Source organism: Anomaloglossus baeobatrachus, chromosome 4, assembly GCF_048569485.1.
Source record: "Anomaloglossus baeobatrachus isolate aAnoBae1 chromosome 4, aAnoBae1.hap1, whole genome shotgun sequence".
Classification (NCBI taxonomy): domain Eukaryota; kingdom Metazoa; phylum Chordata; class Amphibia; order Anura; family Aromobatidae; genus Anomaloglossus; species Anomaloglossus baeobatrachus.
Window position 1 is genome coordinate 531,061,388 of NC_134356.1, and position 20,768 is coordinate 531,082,155.

At 40.8% G+C, this 20,768-nt stretch overlaps 1 long non-coding RNA gene across 1 annotated transcript in view; it reads left to right on the forward strand.

Annotated features, from left to right (window-relative positions):
* The window catches only part of LOC142301791 (uncharacterized), a 150,611-nt gene that overhangs the window by 74,222 nt on the left and 55,621 nt on the right, over positions 1-20,768 (forward strand). The window contains exon 2 of the long non-coding RNA XR_012752882.1: positions 5,939-6,054. This is a non-coding gene — a long non-coding RNA (uncharacterized LOC142301791). The remainder of the gene's footprint in view (positions 1-5,938; positions 6,055-20,768) is intronic.

Below are 20,768 nucleotides of genomic sequence, written 5' to 3' on the forward strand. Positions count from 1 at the left end.
CTAATCATATGCTACATAGCTGCAAGTCAAATTTATGTATGAGCTAGCAAAGATGTTTGTCTATGAAATGAAGGCAGTCTCATGTTCGAAGCTGTAGTGGATGGTAAGATGTGGAGCCTGAAAGTCAAAAGTTCAAAATATTGTTAACCTTTTACTCATCAGTGTATATCAGAATATTATCAGGGCAAACAATTGTGCAACTGCAGTTATGAATAGTAAAACTACATCTACAATTTATCTCAGTTAGTGACACCTGAAGCAGCACTGAAGCATTTCTGTTGTGTTCATTGATTTGCACATAACACTCAATGTATGGTGCAGAGAAAGGGCATCATATACAGGTGACACTGGAGACTTTATTTTTTAAAGGGAATCTGTCAGCAGGTTTTTGCTATGTAATCTGAAGACAGCATGATGCAAGGGTTAAAACATAGAATATTACAGATGCCTGTCTTGTCAAGGTCCGATCTGTTGTTTATTTGCTATGTTTATTTAAGCAGCAGGACTTATCATTGTAGGACTGCAATGCAACCCACACAGTAGTCCGGCACATCCCCTCCTCTGATTGTGCATTGAGAGCAAGGTGTCAATGTCTATAGAGAGCCTGGTGTGGGGGGAGGAGGGGGGAAGCTCTCTCAGCTCTGCTAGATGGTTAAATCTTAAAATTCTTATTGTGTCAGAACGGCTACACCCAGTACCCAGTAATCTAAGTGATACATTGTTGGATTCAGAATCTTTGTCTACATCATGCTGCTGTCAGATGAGGTAGCAAAAACCTGCTGACAGATTCCCTTTAACAATGCTGAGGGTCAGATCATAGGATTACCTATTATCTAGTCAAGGTTAGAGCCTGTTGCCATAAAATTGTATTGACATATTTTCCCTTCAGTAGAAGACAAAAAATACTGAAATCAGACAAAATCACTGGCAACATGAATGAATGTGGGAGGTTCAGAAATTTCTGCAAAATGTCGGCATTATATGACTATAACTAGGGATGATTGAATACCTCAAATATTCGGCTTCGCGAATATCCGATGAATAGATCGCCGCTATGCGAATATTTGATGCGCAATGTAAGTCTATGGGAAGCCCGAATAGTTCCGAATAGTTGTTATTCGGGTTTCCCATAGACTCACATTACGCATTGAATTTTCGCGAATAGTCGAATAGCGGCGACCTATTCGGCAAATATTTGCGAAGCCGAATATTTGAGGTATTCGATCATCCCTAATTATAACCCATTGGATACCTCACATAATATTTTAATTAGGTAAAACTTTTACAAACATTGTCTTTTTTCCAAATTACCTTTTTATGTAAGTAAAAATGTTAGAATAATGATAATAGAAAATATACTTAAGTGAAAGTCATTATTAGCAATATTTAAAACAAATTGTGCGATACAGATTGTAGCGGGTGTTATAATGATACCACAAATCCAATTCCATAAATATATTATGTGATATTACATTATATTCATGTTTTTGTGCATGTTTTACTTTGAAAACACATATTATTCTTGGTTTAGGGAACTATATGGTTCAATTTATGTGTTATCCCGAGGCGATAATTAGCCAAAACTTCAACAATTAACACAATTTACAGAAATAACGAAAAATATTCTCTGTTTATATGGCACACATAGAGGCAGAACGCCAATACAATGACACTATCATTGACCGCCAATGTAACAACTTACTTCTCGTTCACTAATACAGTCGGGGGGATATTCGGCATGCTCACACCCAAACATCATCACCTTACTAACATAATATTGCCAAAGGAAAATGCTTACTTGTCACAGGAATCATAACAAGTGTGATTGTAATATAAGGAGGCAGAGCTGCAATTAGCTATAGACCAGCTCCTCTCACAAACAGAGGGCCTAGGATTATTGCAAAATCATTTATATCTTCCAGGCCAGTAAGCCCCAGTGTCTGCATTATGTGTTAGCATAAGAATGGAAGCAGGTCCTGTGAACCTCCCTAACCCCGTGACCTTCTCCCCAGAAATGAATAGCTGTACTTTCAGTCTCCCCAGCCTCTCCAACAGGATTGAGCCATGCCTAAATTCCTAATCATGGTAATTTAATATATCTTAAACCCCTGGCTGCTTTATTTTAGCTGTTCTATAGTTTGTTTTAGGCATTCACCGGCTCTCACCCCATCATTAGGGCTCCTTATTTGACGAATGTAAGGGTTTGCTATGAGACTACAAGTCTCTTTTCATCTTCTAAGTAAGCTGTGCTCCCATGTCATTAGAATGGTATTCCCAGCCATTGAGTCTTTTCATAGGAGCTTAACAAAAACTTTCAGGAGTTGAATATTCCCAAACTATAAACCCAGCATCTTAAGCAAATATGTTTGGTAAGGAGATTCTGGCAGCGTTTTCTCCATCACGAGAAAACTAGGTAATTGTACATGTACGTTATTAGTTAAGAATTCAATATAACAACATAGATTTACTTTACATTTCTAATCATCACTCCTGCAATGCCCCTGATTGATCGCTTAAAGGGTAACTGCGTATTAACCGCATCTTCTCAGAAAACAAAATACATAAAAATACAAGACAGCATAGAAATGTCTGTGGGCAGAAAGAATAGTTGACCCTTTCAAGTAACCATTATTTTTCTGGCTGTCCTGCCCTTTCAAAATGCAGCAAAAATATATAAGGTGTTTTAGCAAGAGCGCCACCTATGGGCTGCGAGCAATTGTTAAACAAATTTAAAAATATTTATATTTTCATTAGAAACTTGTTATATTGGTTACTTAGGTGCAGCATTACTACATTACTATGTAATAATAGTACAATATATATTGTATTATATGATGATTATATTACAATATATATTGTATATAACAATAATACTATATATATATAAACACACACACATATATATATATGCAATATATATATATATATATATATATATATATATATTGCAATTTGTTATAGTGCTTACTTAGGTGCAGCATTTACTATCTAATAATAATTATTTATATATATATATATATATATATATATATATTTACTTTTTTTTAAAATATTTCTGTCCTTTTTAGATAATATTTCTTCACAAATATATATATATATATATATATATATATACAGTATATAAATATTTTATATATATATATATATATATATATTTATGTATATGTATATTTATGGATAGGTATATTTTATTATTTATTATTATTAATTATTATAGCGCCATTTATTCCATGGCGCTTTACAAGTGAAAGAGGGTATACGTACAACAATCATTAACAGTACAAAACAGACTGGTATAGGAGGAGAGAGGACCCTGCCCGCGAGGGCTCACAGTCTACAGGGAATGGGTGATGGTACAATAGGTGAGGACAGAGCTGGTTGCCCAGTGGTCTACTGGACTGAGGGCTATTGTAGGTTGTAGGCTTGTTGGAAGAGGTGGGTCTTGAGATTCCTCTACACACTATACAATATACACACACACACACACACACATATATATATATATATATATATATATATATATATACACACACATAACATATACACAATATATATGTATATATATATCTATCTCTCTCAATCATATATATATATATATATATATATATATATATATATATGTATATATACAAACACACAAACACACACACATTTATATACACATACATAGTATATATATATGTGTGTGTGTGTATATATATATATATATATATATATATATATAATTTTTTTTTCTGGCCTTTTTAAATAATATTTCTGCACAACATGCATGCATGTATTTTTAAACTGCAGCAAAATACATCTACAACAAGTATTACAATCCGGCTGCCAGGGTACTTTACCGGATTACAGTATATATAAATATATAATTTATGTACCACAATTTAAGTGATTGCATGTGTGGCCCACCCAATGAGAATAGATGGTAATGTTATTAAACCTCTTCATTTATATTAGTGGCAATAAATACCAATATAGAGTTTGTTTCTTACAATCTAATCCATTATAATCTATGGGATTTTGTATCAAAGGACAATGATGTCAATCATCCCTTTCATAAATACTACGTGTACTGGCATGTACTGCACTGGCAAAGTGGGTTCGATTTACCCCCTTCCACATATATACAGTATAATGGTTATAATTTAATGTTCACATTATAGAGGGTTGGTGGAACAAATAATACCTGTAATTACAGATCATATGTTTGAGAATGGCTAGAACAAGACTGGAGTGAACACTTGCTATTCCAGAGGCATCTAACAAACAGATTTAGGTATAAATACTACCCATCACCTATACAAAGTAGGTGAAAGAATTGCCCTTTTTTATGTTTTTAGATAGGAAAATTCACCCCAAACCTCCTTATGTATATGTCTGTGTTTCATGAACAGATCCCCACTAGCACATGATATGATGATATGTATAAATCTAGTACACATTTTATTATATGTGTGTGCAAAAAAATATATATTTTTTTTTATAAATTGATTTTTTTGTCATTTCTTTTGCTTGCTTTTGTTATATTTCTACATATTTCTTTTTCTATTTGAACTAAAAACATCAACAGTTTTTTACAGATGTAATAGAGTTGATTGCGTTATGTAATGCTGTGTGTTAATAACTGTGGTGTTAATTATAGCTTAATCCTAGTGAATTAAGAATGCGGAGTGATCACAATCCAAAGAACCAGAATCTAAGACTCTGCTCTGCTTCTACTTAGCACTCATATATGGGTGCATGTCCCATATATATATATATATATATATATATATATATATATATATATGGGATATATATATATATATATCCCTCATATATGGCTGCATACATGTATATATATATATATATATATATATATATATATATATATATATATATATATATATACACACAGTGTATATACACACACACATATATATATACATATATATATATATATATATATATATATATATATATATATATGACTGTATATCCCTCAAGCTCAACCTACAATTTATTTTAAAAGAAACCCATAAAGTGTTTTATGTTAGCAACACATTCACATATGTACAAAAAGTCTACAAAGCATACACAGAGTTCATGGATGAACCAGTATTAATAAACGTCTAGCACTATACATATATTGTTGCCTACAACATATTGTACAGTATATATTGAGATGTCCAGATCTCATCCATATACATATGCCTCATATAGATGCTAGTAATCCATAATAGATGTCTTGAATTCCTACTAGATCCATTTTTCTCAGGCACAGTTGAGTAATAAGCTATAATAGGTGTCTGGAACAGATACACCTACCAGTATTAGTTCCTAATTAATACCTACAGAACACACACATATTAGTAATGGATGAGAAAGCAAATATGAAATAAACTGGAGGAGCTGTAGATTTTGTGCTGGCAGCCCTCTATCATCAGACGTGTTCCCTGGTCAGTCATTTACGAGGCTGGCATCAATATGCATGCTTCCATGGGCTTGATTGAATGGACTTCATTAAAACTGCAGGCCCCAACTCTTCTTTGAAATAATCAAAAGGGCCTTGCTTAGAAAGGAAATGCTGCGGATAAATACAGAAATAGGATCTTGAAAAGACGAGGAGAGAGTGCAAACAACAAGCTGGCAGAACAGAGTAGCAGTCATGTGAACTCGGCTTCCATTTCAATGGCCGATCCATTTTGCGGCAGAAGGACTGTTACAACATTGTATGCTTTACAGAAAAAACACACACATACACACACGCACAAAAAACTTTGCTTAACAAAACAAATATATGTTTTGAAATTTACGCTTCAGCAATGATTCTTTTACATGTTAATCCCTAAATGCATAGTTTACAAGGACTCATTTATCAAAGACACAGTGTCGGATAGGCAAATGAGGAAGACGGCCATTGACTATTATCTTGTGTGTTTTTTGTGTATTCAACCAGGGACCATATTGTTGGATTTGGAGCCCTATAATAGTCCTTTTGAATTTCGGACTTAATCCATCTCTTTACTGTTACATTTTTTCATTTGAAAGTTTACAGCCGTCTATTGGATTAAGGTAACGTGTGTGTTTTGTATTTTTTATATGTTGAGACCGTTAAGACTGAGCAAAAAGAATTATGAAGTGATAGCACATTGAAAAGTAAATAGTAACAAAACGCAATCTAAAAATCTATTTGCTCAGACGTTTATATTGATGAGACAAATGATTTCCTACTATATGTTACAGTTAGTATATATTTTTTAACAATTCACATTATAAACTCGAAAACCCAGACCTCAGATGGTTTTACTGAACTTAGATTATGATGTTTAAATTGTTGGTAGAAAATCTGCGATGCATAAAGCATCCTGAATGTGATATGGATGTCATTAAAGAGGTTGGTCACTACTCTGCAGTAGTGGCCACATTTCTGTAAAACTGATGTAAAACAAAATACCTTGTTCAGCCTATTCTGCCTCTGAGAGGCGCTTTTGCGGTCCGCTCATCCCCATGAAGTGACACCCCCAGGGCTCCGTGACCTATGAGATCCAGTGATTGCACGTCAACTTCCAGTTGACCCAGACATCACCGAGGCGGACATATTCTCCCTGAGTGACTGGGCTGTGGGCGGAGTTTTGCCACTTGTCACAGCCCAGCGTCACAGCCCAGCATCGTTCCTGCTTGTGGCAGTGAAGGAGAGTGCGCCCGATATGCTGAACTGTGATGAGCAGTGATACGCCACCCACAGTCCAGTCACTCAGAAAGATTGCAGCCAGGCTTGGTGATGTCGGGTCAACTAGAAGTTGATGTGACATCACCGGATCTCAGAGGTCATGGAGGTCGTGGGTCACTTTATGGGGATGTCCGGTCCACAATAGCGCTGCTCAGAGGTAGAATTGACTAAACAAGGTATTTTAGAAAAAACCTTTCTTATCAGTTTTACAGGGATTTGGCCACTATTGCACAGTAGTGAACCACCCCTTTAAGGTTTTATTTATATATAGCATTAATTTACATCCATGTTATGACCATTACATTTTGCCCTTCTGTGGAACACAAGTGAGATTATTACCATCAACCCATAGCGACCTTAGATTGGTTCAGCATCCCCACAACATCTAGGCCTATCTCTGTAGGTCAGGCATTGCAATTGATGAGACGGGTCCAACTGTGGTTTTAGATACAATTGCAAGGATGCATTATGTTATTTATTCCCTATTTCAATATAACCCTTTTTTTAATCTTGAAAGGATGTGATTAACGTTCTACACTTTTCAACATCAAAACTCTAATACCTAGAAGTAAAAGTTGTGGATTTGTGGAAATCACAGGTTGGATAGACACATTAAAGATATACAAATGATGAAAAATGGAAATAAAATGTTCAAAATATCTCAATTTATTCAGTAGAGTATGAAAGCCATGAGAAACACACACACACACACACACACACGCACGCACGGACGCACGCACGCACGCACGCACGCACGCACGCACACACACACACACACACACACACACTCCTTGGTATACCTTCAAAGAGGGAATATCACATTGGTCCTAGTCTCAGGACCCAGGATTATGGCATGGGGTGAAAAAATGTATGGTAGCCAGACCCCTCAAGTCTCCATTCCAGGTAAACTCATAGCTTGGTATTCCATTGATTTGGCAGTGGAACTGGTGGTATGTCCCAAGAACCGTGTTTGTGGATTGTCAAGTATTTCTACTTTTTTTATGAAGGTACACCTTCCCCCATATTCAGTGCCTTGAAAAGATATTCATACTCCATGGACATTTCCATATTTTTCCATGTTACACCCACAAATGTAAATGTATTGGGATTTTATTTGACACACCAATTCTAGGTTACAAGTATTTGTGAAGTGTAAAGGAAATGATACATAGTTTTCTAAATAGTTTAAAAATATAGCTGAAAATTATGGCATATATTTGTATTCAGACCCTCTGAGTCACTATTTTGTAGAATAACCTTTTGCTGCAATTACAGCTATAGGTTTTTTGGGGTATGTCTCTACCAACTTTGCACATCTAGAGGTTAAATTTTTGCCCATTCTTCTTTGCAAAATAGCTATACCTCAGTGAGATTGGATAGAGAGTGTGTGAACAGCAATTTTTAAATGTTGTCACAGATTCTCAGTGGAAGTTAGGTTGGGACTTTGCACAATTTAATCACATGAAAATGTTTTGATCTAAACCATTCATTGTAATTCTGGCAGTATATAAAGAGTCGTCCTGCTTTTGCCGCCTCTAACATGTTGTACTCCATATTGCCTTTTATTTAGCTTCATCCTTTTTCCCATTGTTCAAATTGCATCACTATCACATCAAAACATTATGGTGTTTTAATGCATTTTCTTGCCAGGTGGTGTAGATTGGGTGCAGGAATATGGTGTAGAAATTTCAGCACTAAATCTGCATCTTCTCTGGGCAAAGAAATGTGGATTTTTGCCAGGAAATGCAGGTCTGTGAACTTGGTGACCTCATCTGAGGAGATGTCACTTAGTTCAATTAAGTCACCTAAGCTCAGGTACTTGGGATCACAGGTGGAGGACCATGGGAACCTCCCGCTGTGATTGCAAATAACCTAAGTGACATCACTGCTCATCACTGCAGCTCAGTCTTTGCCTGAAGACCACAGCGGGCGGTCATGTTCTATGCTTGTGTACTGTGCCATCAGTAATGTAGTAGAATTGGAATCATTGTGGGACTTGGTCTGGATTATTTCGGACCTGGGTGATTTGGGAGTTAATAAAGGGGTGAAAGAGGGCGTTTTTTGTATTTTATTTCAAATAAAGGACTTTTTGTATGTTTCTGTTTATTTCTTTTCACTTACAGTTTAGTAATGGGCGTCTCATAGATGCATCTCACTACTAATCTAGGGCTTAGTGGCAACTGTGAGCTGTCATTAACCCCTTTATTAACCCCCAAAACACCCAGGTCTGATGTAATCCACATGAGGTCCCACAATGACTCCAAGTTTGCCACATTACTAAAGGCACAGTACGCAGGCATAGAACATGACCACTTGCTGTGGGCTTCAGGCAGAGACTGAGCCTCAAAGATGAGCGGTGATGTCACGCAGGTTATTTGTGGTCAGATCTAGAGGTTCCCATGGTCCTCCATCTGTGACTGCAGGTACCTGACCTCAGGAGACTTCATTAAACTTAGTGACCTCACCTTAGGTGAGGTCACGGAGTTCACAGACCTGCATCTCCTGACAGAAAACCGTGTTTTTTTAGCAAAGAGATGCAGATTTGGTGCTGAAATTTCTACACCATATTCCTGCATCCAATCTACACATCCTGACAAAAAATCGCATCACTATTGCATAAAAACTTCATGGTGCTTTGATGCATTTTTTTTGTCGGGAGTTGTAGATTGGGTGCAGAAATATAGTGTAGAAATTTCAGCTCCAAATCTGCATCTCCTGGCAAACAATGCAGTTTTCTTTCAGGAGATGCAAGTCTCTGGGCACCGTGACTTGACCTATGGTGAGGTCACTCTGTTCAATGAGGTCACCTGATGTCAGGTTATTTGCGATCATTGGTAGAGGACCGTGGGAGCCACCAGCTGTGACATCACCGCTCATCGCCGAAACTCAGTCTCCGCCTGAATCCCACAGCAGTCAGTCATGTTCTATTCCTGCACAATGTGCCTTCAGTAATGTCGCAGAGCTGGAATCGTCATGGGAACTTGTGTGGATTATGTCGGAGCTTGTTACTTTTGGGGTTAATAAAGTGGTGAAAGTTTTTTTTGTATTTTATTTCAAATAAAGGATTTTTGTCAGTGTTTGTGTTTATTTATTTTCACTTATAGTTTAAATAAAAAAAAATCTTTATTTTTATATAACGCTAACATATTCCGCAGCGCTTTACATACATCAGGAACACTGTCCCCATTGGGGCTCACAATCTAAAGTCCCTATCAGTATGTTTTCGGGGTGTGGGAGGAAACCCACGCAAACATGGGTAGAACATACAAACTCCTTGCAGATGGTGTCATTGGTGGGATTTGAACCAAGGACCCCAGCACTGCAAGACTGCAATGCTAACCATTGAGCCACCGTGCCGCCCTAGTTTAGTAATGGGGTCTCACAGACACCTTCCATTACTAATCTATGGCTTATTGGCAACTGTGAGCTGTCCTTAAACCCTTATTACCCTGATTGCCATCACACTAGGGCAATCGGTATGAACCGGGTAAAGTTCCAGGATTGTCACATCTAATGGATGCAACAATCCTGGGTGGCTGCAGGCTGCTATTTTTAGGCTGAGGGGGGCCAATATGAATGGGTCTCCCCAGCCTGAGAATACCAGTTTTGATACACAGCCAAGATAAGCACACAGCTTGTGGCTGCAGCCTGTAGCCTTATGCTCTATCCGTTCTTGGTATCATGATATGGGGGATCCAATCCCAATTTATTTATTTATTTTTGCACCCCTATAGACACACAGACAGTGTCTCTGATTGAAAACAGTCAGACACACTGTTACACAGGGTGGTGGCGCATCTGACTGCAGGTGGTAGACGGAAGCAGTGCATATGCATGAAGGATAATGAGTGGCCCTGTAAGTAGCATTACAGCCACGTGGACACTGATAATTATAAATCGCTTGCTCCAATAACCCTGTCCATTCTACCACCATTTTTAAGCACCTGATTCAGGTCTCCATAGACTTATATGGGGACTGGCATCTCCCCATATATCTTGGATCAATGCCAGACCCGAACTAGGTTTTTTTTTAAAAATCCGGTTGGACCCGCCAATCCTGGGTATCTGTGAGTCTGCCCATCACTAATTGTTTTCTTTGAAACAATTGTACCTGCTGAATCTAAGTCTTTCTGTAGCTCTCCACAGTTGGTTCTTGGCTCTTGGAAAACTCTTCTGATAATTATTTTCTCTCTGTCTGAAATCTTGTGGCGAAATTATGTTCTTTCCACTTAAGGATGATTGGCCCTAACAGTGCGCATTGGAACCTTCTGTAGTTTAGAAATTCTTCTTCTGTAACCAATGCATCACAATGTTTTGCAACAAAATGGTTGCAAATGCCTTGACACAGCTCACTGGTTTTACCCATATTTTCTTGTGTGGCACCTTAATGAGACACCTTTTTATAGGTTATCAGTTGAACAAGCTGATATATTTTTTCACTAAGTGGTAGGAATGCATTTTAATTACTGATAGATTTCAGCTGGTGTTATGACTTTCCATGGCTTTTTGCACCTCTCTTTCCTCTTGTGTTCAATACCTTTTACTTGTGTCAATTCTTATTATTACACATTAGTTAATTTATGAACATCTATGGTTTGTTATGATATGGTTTAACATCTGGTGAGAAATTCATGCCCATAGCACCTTTACAAATATATTTACTTGATAGATAGATAGATAGATAGATAGATAGATAGATAGATAGATAGAGGGATAGATAGAGGGATAGATAGATAGATAGATACATACATACATACTGTGGCATGCAAACATGTTTGGGCACCCCTGGTCAAAATTACTGTTATTGTGAACAGTTAAGCAAGTTGAAGATGAAATGATCTCTAAAAGTCATAAAGTTAAAGTTAACACACTTTCTTTGTATTTTAGACAAAAAAAAGTATTTTCATCTTTTACTTTTTAAAATGAATAAAAAGGGCAATAGGCCAATGCAAAAGTTTTGATACCCTGCATGGTAAGTAGCACCCCTTTTGCAAATATCACAGCTTTTTGTAGTCAGCCAAGAGTCGGTCAATTCTTGTTTGAAGGATTGTCATCCATTCTTCCCTGGAAAAGTCTTCAGTCCTGTGAGATTCCTGGGTTGTCTTGCATGCACTGCACTTTTGAGGTCTAGCCACAGATTTTCACTGATGTTCAGATTAGAGGACTGTAAGGGCCACTAAAAGCTTCAGTTTGTGCCTTTTGAGGTCGTCTATTGTGAATATTGACCTTTGCTTAGGATCATTCATTATCCAATTGTAGAAGCCATCCTCTTTTCAAGGTTAGCGTTTTTTTTTTTACAGATGATGTTATCTTTTCATCAAGAATATGTCAAAATTTAATTGAATCTATTCTTCCCTCTACCCATGAAATATTCCCCTTGCCTTTGCATGTAACACAACCCCAAACCATGATTGATCCCTCCATGCTTAATGATTGGTGATATTTTCTTTTCCTAAAATTCTGTGTCCTTTTTTCTCCACACATAATCATTGTGGCCAAAGAGTTCTATTTTGCTCTCATCGGTCCACGTAACTTGTTTCCATGATGCATCAGGCTTGTTTAGATGTTCTTGTGCATACTTCTAATGCTGAATTTTATGGTGAGGACACAGGAGAGGTTTTTTTCTGATGACTCTTACATGTAGATCATAATTGTGCAGGTGTCTCTGAAAAATAGAACAATGTACCACAACCGCAGAATCTGCTAAATCTTCCTGAAGGTCTTTTGCTGTCAAGAAGGGGTTCTGACTTGCCTCTCTAGAAATCCTACGAGCAGCTCTCACAGAAATTTTGCTTCGTCTTCCAGACCTATCTTGACCTCTAGTGTTCCTGTTAACTGCTATTTCGAACTGAGGAAAGGGCAACTTGAAGACAATTTGCTATCTTTTTACAGCCTTTGTGAGTCTCTACCATTTTCAGAGTGCTAGGCAGCTGATTAGAACAACTTATGGCTGCTGTTTTTTGGCACAAGGATAGAGGAGGCTGGGTTTTTATAAAGCTGTGAAATTTGCATCACTTGGCATTTCATAACGATGGTCATGAACAATAACCTTAACAGGCTAATTAAGGTCTGAAACCTTTGTCAAAGTTATCTGGGCACACAAATCTGCAAGGGTGTTTAAACGTTTGCATTGATCCATTTTCCTTTTTGTAATTTTTAAAATGTAAAGGATGAAAATATTTTTTTTGCCTGAAAAACAAAGGAAATGTGTTATCTTTAACTTTATGCCTTTTAGATATTATTTCATCTTCAACTAGCTTAATGGTTCACAATAACAGTAATTTTGACCAGTGGTGCCCAACTTTTGCATGCCACTGTAGATAGATTGATACAGGGATATACACTGTGTGCAGAATTATTGGGCAAGGTGTATTTTAGAGGATTTTTTTTATTATTGATCAACAAAGATGTTCTCAATCAACCCAAAAGACTCATAAATATCAAAGCTTAATATTTTTGGAAGTTGGATTGTAGTTTCTTTAGATTTGTCTATCTTAGGAGGATATCTGTTTGTGCAGGTAACTACCCCTGTTTCCCCGAAAATAAGACACTGTTTATATTTTTTTTTGCCCTGAAAAAAGCACTATGTCTTATTTTCAGGGGGTGTCTTATTCTCGAGGAGACATGGTTGGGGGTAAGTTTACCCCCACAAAAAGCAGACCCCCCCATCCCAGGATCGTCATACTTACCAGCCCAGGGCGTCTGAAGGCTCCCAGATCCTTCTGTGATCTTCCATCAGGTACGCTGCACGCCTCCCCTGCGTCTGGCTGACATCAGATCTCACACACACACACACACACACACACACACATCAGATCACACTCACTCACTCACACACAAACACACACCTACCCCACGATCCCAGCAGCTGTGCTGCACGCCGTGCTCCTCTGCCTCCTGCCGACACTCACAGATGCGATCGCTTACGTTCACACACAGTCCCAAATCAGACAGTATACACGCACACATCTGATCGCATATGTCGCGGGCGGCGGGGTGCTGCGCTCGCTAACGCTCGGGTCCGGCGCTGCTGCTGCTGCTCGGTGGCTCGAGCAGTGGGCCGGATCCGGGGACTCGAGCGGCGCTCCTCGCCTGTGAGTGAAAGGGGTAGTTTGGGTTTGGGGATTTAGTCCGAGACGCCACCCACGGGTTGTGGTGAGGTTGGGGCACCTCCGCTGCTGGTGACGGGGATCCCGGGAGCAATGGTAGGGAGCAGCTGGGATGTTGTTTTTCCCCTCCGTGGGTAGGGGTTGGTGGTCCCGGGGCCCGGTGAGGTGACGGGGAGGCAGGGTTGGTAAGGTGCAGGGTCGCCTGGACTGCGCAGCGCGGTGCCGGATGGCACAGTTGTACTCACTCAGCCACAAATGTACGCAAAGTCTCTGGTAAACCAAACGGCTGGATGGACGGGTCCCGCAGCCGGCTGCTGTGGCTTCTCCCGGGCGGTTGGTGGTGGCTGCCTTTCCCTGCACCTTTGTGTATGTTCGGTCCCGATGGATTTCCACCGGTAACCCGCTCCCCAGCGTATATATGTGCCGGAGGAGCCCTTTTGCCCGCAGGCTCTGGCCCTTGGAACTCTAGCTGTGGCGTTAGCTGTATTTCCTTCCACTGGTCGGACGGTTGCCTTCAATCCGGTCTTGGCTGTTAGGAAACCCCTGGTGTTCCGGTCACTGACGGATTTGACCTCTAATGGCGACTCCAAGCCTAGTCGGGGTCCGTAGGCCCTGCCTGTGTGTGCTAGCTTCACTTCGCTCCCCGGTTCGGTACCGGCGGGCCACCGCCCGTCCCCGGTCCTACGCTTACGCTTTGATCTGCCTCTCCTGCAGACGGCCACCACCGTCTGCCAACCTTGCTCTTAGTGCCTGGGCCACACACCCGGACACGGTCAGTTTGCTCCTCCACTACCCTTCACTCCTCTAACTGTTCTCTACTCTGACTTCCTTTTCCCGCCTCCAGGACTGTGAACTCCTCAGTGGGTGGGGCCAACCACCTGGCTCTACCCCACCTGGTGTGGACATCAGCCCCTGGAGGGAGGCAACAAGGATTTTGTGTCTGGCTGATGTGCCTGTCTCAGGCTGGGGGTGTGTGTTGCAGTACCTGTGACGACCTGGCTAGTCCAGGGCGCCACACATACACTCACACACACACACCCCACTTCTCTCAGTGCCCACCGGTGGGCGGTCCCAGTAGCTGTGCTGCACGCCGTGCTCCTCTGTCGACACTCACAGATCCGATCGCATACACTCACACACACACACTCACAGATCAGAACACACTCACACATCAGACAGCATACACGCACACATCCGATCGCATACACTCACACACACTGACGATATCGCACATACGCGCTCACACAATCACAATATCCGGAGATACCACATGCTTCCGGCCATGTGATCTTCCGGCAGGTCCTGGAAGGTCACTGCACGCACAGTATCGCCGCCGAGAAGCAAGCGATATCACTGGATGTTGTGAGTGTGTGGATGCGATCTGATGTGTGTGTGAGGTGTGTGTGAGAGCGAGTGAGTGTGATCTGATATGTGTGTGTGTGTGTGCAGGAACTTGATGCGCTCACCTGCTCCCGGTCGGCTTCTGGTGAGTATGATCGGGGGTCTTCTTTCTTCTGTCTTCTCTCTTCTGGGGGTGCCCGCTGCCTATAATGAAGTGTCCTGCAGTGTCTTTAACTCTTTCACCACTGCATGACACTTCATTATTGACCGCAGCTATGTCTTATTTTCAGGGGATGTCTTATATTAAAGCATCCCTGAAAACTCCTGCTATGTCTTATTTTCGGGGGACGTCTTATTTTCGGGGAAACACGGTATTACTGTGCAGAATTATTAGGCAACTTAATAAAAAACAAATATATTCCCATCTCACTTGTTTATTTTCATCAGGTAAACCAATATAACTGCACAAAATTTAGAAATAAACGTTTCTGACATGCAAAAACAAAACCCCAAAAAATTAGTGACCAATATAGCCACCTTTCTTTATGATGACACTCAACAGCCTACCATCCATAGATTCTGTCAGTTGCTTGATCTGTTTACGATCAACATTGCGTGCAGCAGCCACCACAGCCTCCCAGACACTGTTCCGAGAGGTGTACTGTTTTCCCTCCCTGTAGATCACACATTTTATGAGGGACAACAGGTTCTCTATGGGGTTCAGATCAGGTGAACAAGAGGGTCATGTCACTATTGTTTCATCTTTTAGACCTTTACCGGCCAGCCACGCTGTGGAGTAGTTGGATGCATGTGATGGAGCATTATCTTGCATGAAAATCATGTTTTACTTGAACGATACCGACTTCTTCCTAGACCACTGCTTGAAGAAGTTGTCTTCCAGAAACTGTCAGTAGGTCTGGGAGTTGAGCTTCACTCCATCCTCAACCTGAAAAGGTCCCACAAGTTCATCTTTGATGATATCAGCCCATACCAGTACCCCACCTCCACCTTGCTGGCGTCTGAGTCGGAGTGGAGCTCTCTGCCCTTTACTAATCCAGCCACTGGCCCATCCATCTGGCCCATCAAGAGTCACTCTCATTTCATCAGTCCATAAAACCTTTGAAAAATCAGTCTTAAGATATTTCTTGGCCCAGTCTTGACGCTTTATCTTATGTTTCCTGTTCAAAGGTGGTGGTTTTTCAGCCTTCCTTACCTTGGCCATATCCTGATTATGGCACACCTTGTGCTTTTTGATACTCCAGTAACGTTGCAGCTCTGAAATATTGCCAAACTGGTGGCAAATGGCATCTTAGCAGCTTCACACTTAATTTTCCTCAATTCATGGGCAGTTATTTTGCGCCTTTTTTACCCAACATGCTTCTCGCGACCCTGTTGGCTATTTGCCATGAAACGCTTGATTGTGCGGTGATCACGCTTCAAAAATTTGGCAATTTCAAGACTGCTGCATCCCTCTGCAAGACATCTCACAATTTTGGACTTTTCAGAGCCCGTCAAATCTCTATTCTGACCCATTTTGCCAAAAGAAAGGAAGTTGCCTAATAATTAAGCACACCTTATATAGGGTTTTGATGTCGTTACACCACACCCCTCCTCATTACAGAGATGCACATCACCTGATTTACTTAATTGGTAGTTGGCTCTCAAGCCTATACAGCTTGGAGTAGGACAACATGTATAAAAAGTATCATATGATCCAAATACTCATTTGCCTAATAATTCTGCACACAGTGTATAGTTTATGTATATCCCTGAATGCAGATTTGGCTTCAAAGTTTAATTATTTTTTTTAACTTACTATTTAAAGAAGAGCAGTGCAAATCACAAGAGTAACCACAAATTTATATTGGAAATCACTATATTTAGTGCTGAAAACAGAAACCACGAAAGCATTGTATAGGTCCTGATGTCATAACCCTGGAGGTCCGGAAACAAACATGTTCATTGTGCTCTAATTAGAGTTTCTTGCTGGTATTTGCATTAGTACGTTTGTGCATATCTCCATAGACTATACCTCTATTTATTTCTGCCCCAGGCACAACACTGTTGAGTGGGTAGAGGATCTAGAAAGAAAGGATAATAATAATGATGCTATTTTTAAATCAACATGTGAGATTTCAATCGTGCACTGTTAATGACATCCATCTAGCTACAAGGTAAACAAGCTCTCCATTTCACTCACCCAATTCCTATGGAAGTATGTGACATCTCTGTAAATGCCAAGAAGTATTTTCTTTCTCTTAGTATTACATGCTTGTGTTGATTTCTAATTCAATTTTTTTCTAAACAAATAACAGGTCAAGAATTCGGCATGAAATAGACCCTGACAATAGAGTTATGCCACTCGAAACATGGGAACATGAAGCACTCACTGGCATCGTTATTGTAGCCATCAATGTTTTAATTCTAATTGCTGTGCTGTTTTTTCTTAAAAAAAGCATACGTTGAAAATCCAAGGACCGTGCCAGCCTAAGACAAGTCAATTGGGATGCATAATCCCCATGAAATATTGCAACATTTAGGAGTAGAGGGGACCCGAACTTCAAAATTTACACAGACTTTACGAAAAACATCAGTGTTTGAGTTTAGGGGCTTTACGTATTCTAACTAGTGTTGAGCGGACCCGGATCCGCAAAATCCGGATCCGTACGGTTTGAGCGTCCAATCTGAGTCCGACCAGTACCCGGGATTCGGGGTGCACGATCCGGATCCGGGATGTTTTTTTTTTTCTCTCTCTCTCCCCTCTCTCCCCTCTTTCTCCTCTCTCCCCTCTCTCCTCTGTCTCCTCTCTCTCGTCCCGGATCCGGCTCGCCATTCATTTACATGGCCGCTGATTCCAGATCGGATTCGGACTTCGGCGGCAACCCGATCCGGATCCGCCGGACCCGGATTATGACCGATCCGCTCAACTCTAATTCTAACCACTAGAGCGAGCATCGCTGTGCTCGGGTACGCTCAGTGCTCAGCCCACTGTTCCCTGCATGCAGTGTATGAATGGCTCACATTGGGGGTAAAATCAGCATTATTGGGTGTAGTGTGTACAAAAACAAAAAAAGGAAAAATCCATGCTCTACCTCTCCCGGAAGAGATTTGTTTATGGCTGGCTGTACTTGGGCAAAGAGCCAAACTATCCAATCAGTGCCTTCCAATGAGGTTTGGGTCAAGTTCAGGTCCAGAACAGAACTTTATCTACAGTCCGTCTGAACCAACAGAACCCAAACTTTCATGGGTCCGCTCATCTCTATTTAGGAGTTAAAAATTCATGGCTACAATAACACAAATGGGGCTTCAGGCAGCATGAATCAACAATCAAGTTCTTTTTAAGTAGCCAATAAAAAAAGTGGTAGTCACAGGCACACATACTGTGTGCAAGGAAAATGTATGGCTGGTTGTATATATTGATATTTTAACCTGATAGTCTATATAAATCAGAAGAGAATGAGGGAAGAATCTAACCATCAGGAAAGGGGAGGTCGTGTTCACTGGTCTTGGGTCTTTGGTTTGATGGATGATACCACATTGGCAGTGCATTTGTTGCTAATATGCAGGGACTAATAGTAATGTATATACACTGAATTGGCAACATATTGCGATTGGTCACAGCTTGTAATAGGTTATGTCTGTTGGTATTTGTAATCAACTAAAGTGGGGTCATGTGTTGGTAAATTTGGCATACTTGTCAGCCAATTTACCATTAATTTTTTATGATACTTTAAAGATGATCCCATAGGTCTTACTGATCTGCAGTATTTATGAAACATTAGTCATCTGATAATTCGATGTGTACATTTAGCACAGATAAGTCACCTTCGATATTTTTGTGTTATGTTTCCCACCAAAATTGTATGTCCTTTAAAGTTGTTGTCGAGTCTAAAGCGACAAATCTGCAGTCACTGTAGGTGAATGCAGACTTTTCAATCCTCACATTGCATTGCGCGCAATCCGCACTGTAAGGATTCTCCTGTTTCAATTCCTGGAACAGCGGTCACGTGGCCGCAAGTATGTAATATTCTTGTTCAGAATCCGACTAGCCTGTTTCAGTTCTAACTCAATACACTTGCATTGAGCGAGGCTAGAAACAGTCTAGTTGGTTTGTGGACAGGAGTATACATATCACATATCTGCAGTCACATGACCTCCATTCCCGACTCTGACACTAGAGAATCTTCATAGCACCCAGTGTGCACAATGTGAAGATTCACAAGACGGCAGTAACATAGAGTGACTGGAGATTTGTTGTTTTAAACTGAACAACCACTTTAAGTTGCAATTCTCACTTGTCAAGGCCCCGTCACACACAGAGATAAATCTTTGGCAGATCTGTGGTTGCAGTGAAATCATGGACATATTGTTCCATTTGTACACAGCCACAAACCTGGCACTGATTGTCCACAATTTCACTGCAACCACAGATCTGCCGCAGATTTATCTCTGTGTGTGACAGGGCCTTTAGAATGGGGGCAAGGTTTATGAAATCTCTCCATTCTTCACCCTAAACCTTGCAAAAAGGTATTTTGTAGTGATGAGCGAGCATGCTTGTTACTGCTCGGTACTCGCACGAGTATCACTGTACTCGGTCTACTCGGCGGGGACCGAGTAATCTCGCGATACTCGTGCTGTACTCGTGGTCTTCATTTCTGCATGTTGGCGCTCTTTTGAGAGCCAGCCCTCATGCAGGGATTGGCTGGCAGACCACTGCAATGCCACAGCCCTGTTAGTTGTGGAATTGCAGTGATTGGCCGGCCTGCACAGCGTGACCGAGCCTTTATACCGGCCGGCGCGCTGTGCTCTGCTCACAGCTATCCAGACAGTCAGTGCAGGGAGAGTGTCGCTGATTCAGGGAAAGCTTTGCGGCCCTTTATAGCTTTTTCAGTTGCAGGGCTGCAAACAGTGTGACCAAAAGTCCTTCTCAGGACTATTCTAGTTGTATACAGGCAGGCAGGGTATAGCCAGGTCGGAGTACAGTAGCAGAGTCCTTCTCAGGACTATTGTTGCTATATACAGGAAGGGTATAGCCAGGTCTGAATACAGGCTAGTGACCAGAAGAGTCCTTGTCAGGACTATTGTACCAGTATACAGGCAGGCAGGCAGGCAGGCAGGGTATATATAGCCATTCCTAGTGGTGACCGTATACCAGCCTTCATCATATCTGGGGCTGGTGTATACAGTCTAAAACAGTCCAGATAGTGTCTGACTTGTCTGTAATTGTCGCTCCCCAAAAAAACCTGTTAGGTTCTTAATCTTAGTGCGTCCGTGCTTGGTTTTTAAAACCGCACGTGTGTGCCTGTCGGTGGCAGCGTACAGGTGCACTTGTGTGCAATTTCCACAAACTTTGATATAACGCACAAGTAGTGAATACACGTCAGCACAGCATTGCAAAATGCGCAAGGGCATTGGCAAGGAACAAGGAAGTGGACGTGATGGTGGTGCAGGCAGAGGCCGAGGTCGTGGGCAAGCTCTAATTTCGCCACAACAAAGGGCCACATCTAGTCGCTCGCACGTCCTGTCCCAAATTCTTGGGGACCGCAGCAGTACACCGCTCTTGAACCAAGACCAGTGTCAACAGGTTGTTAGTTGGATAGCAGATA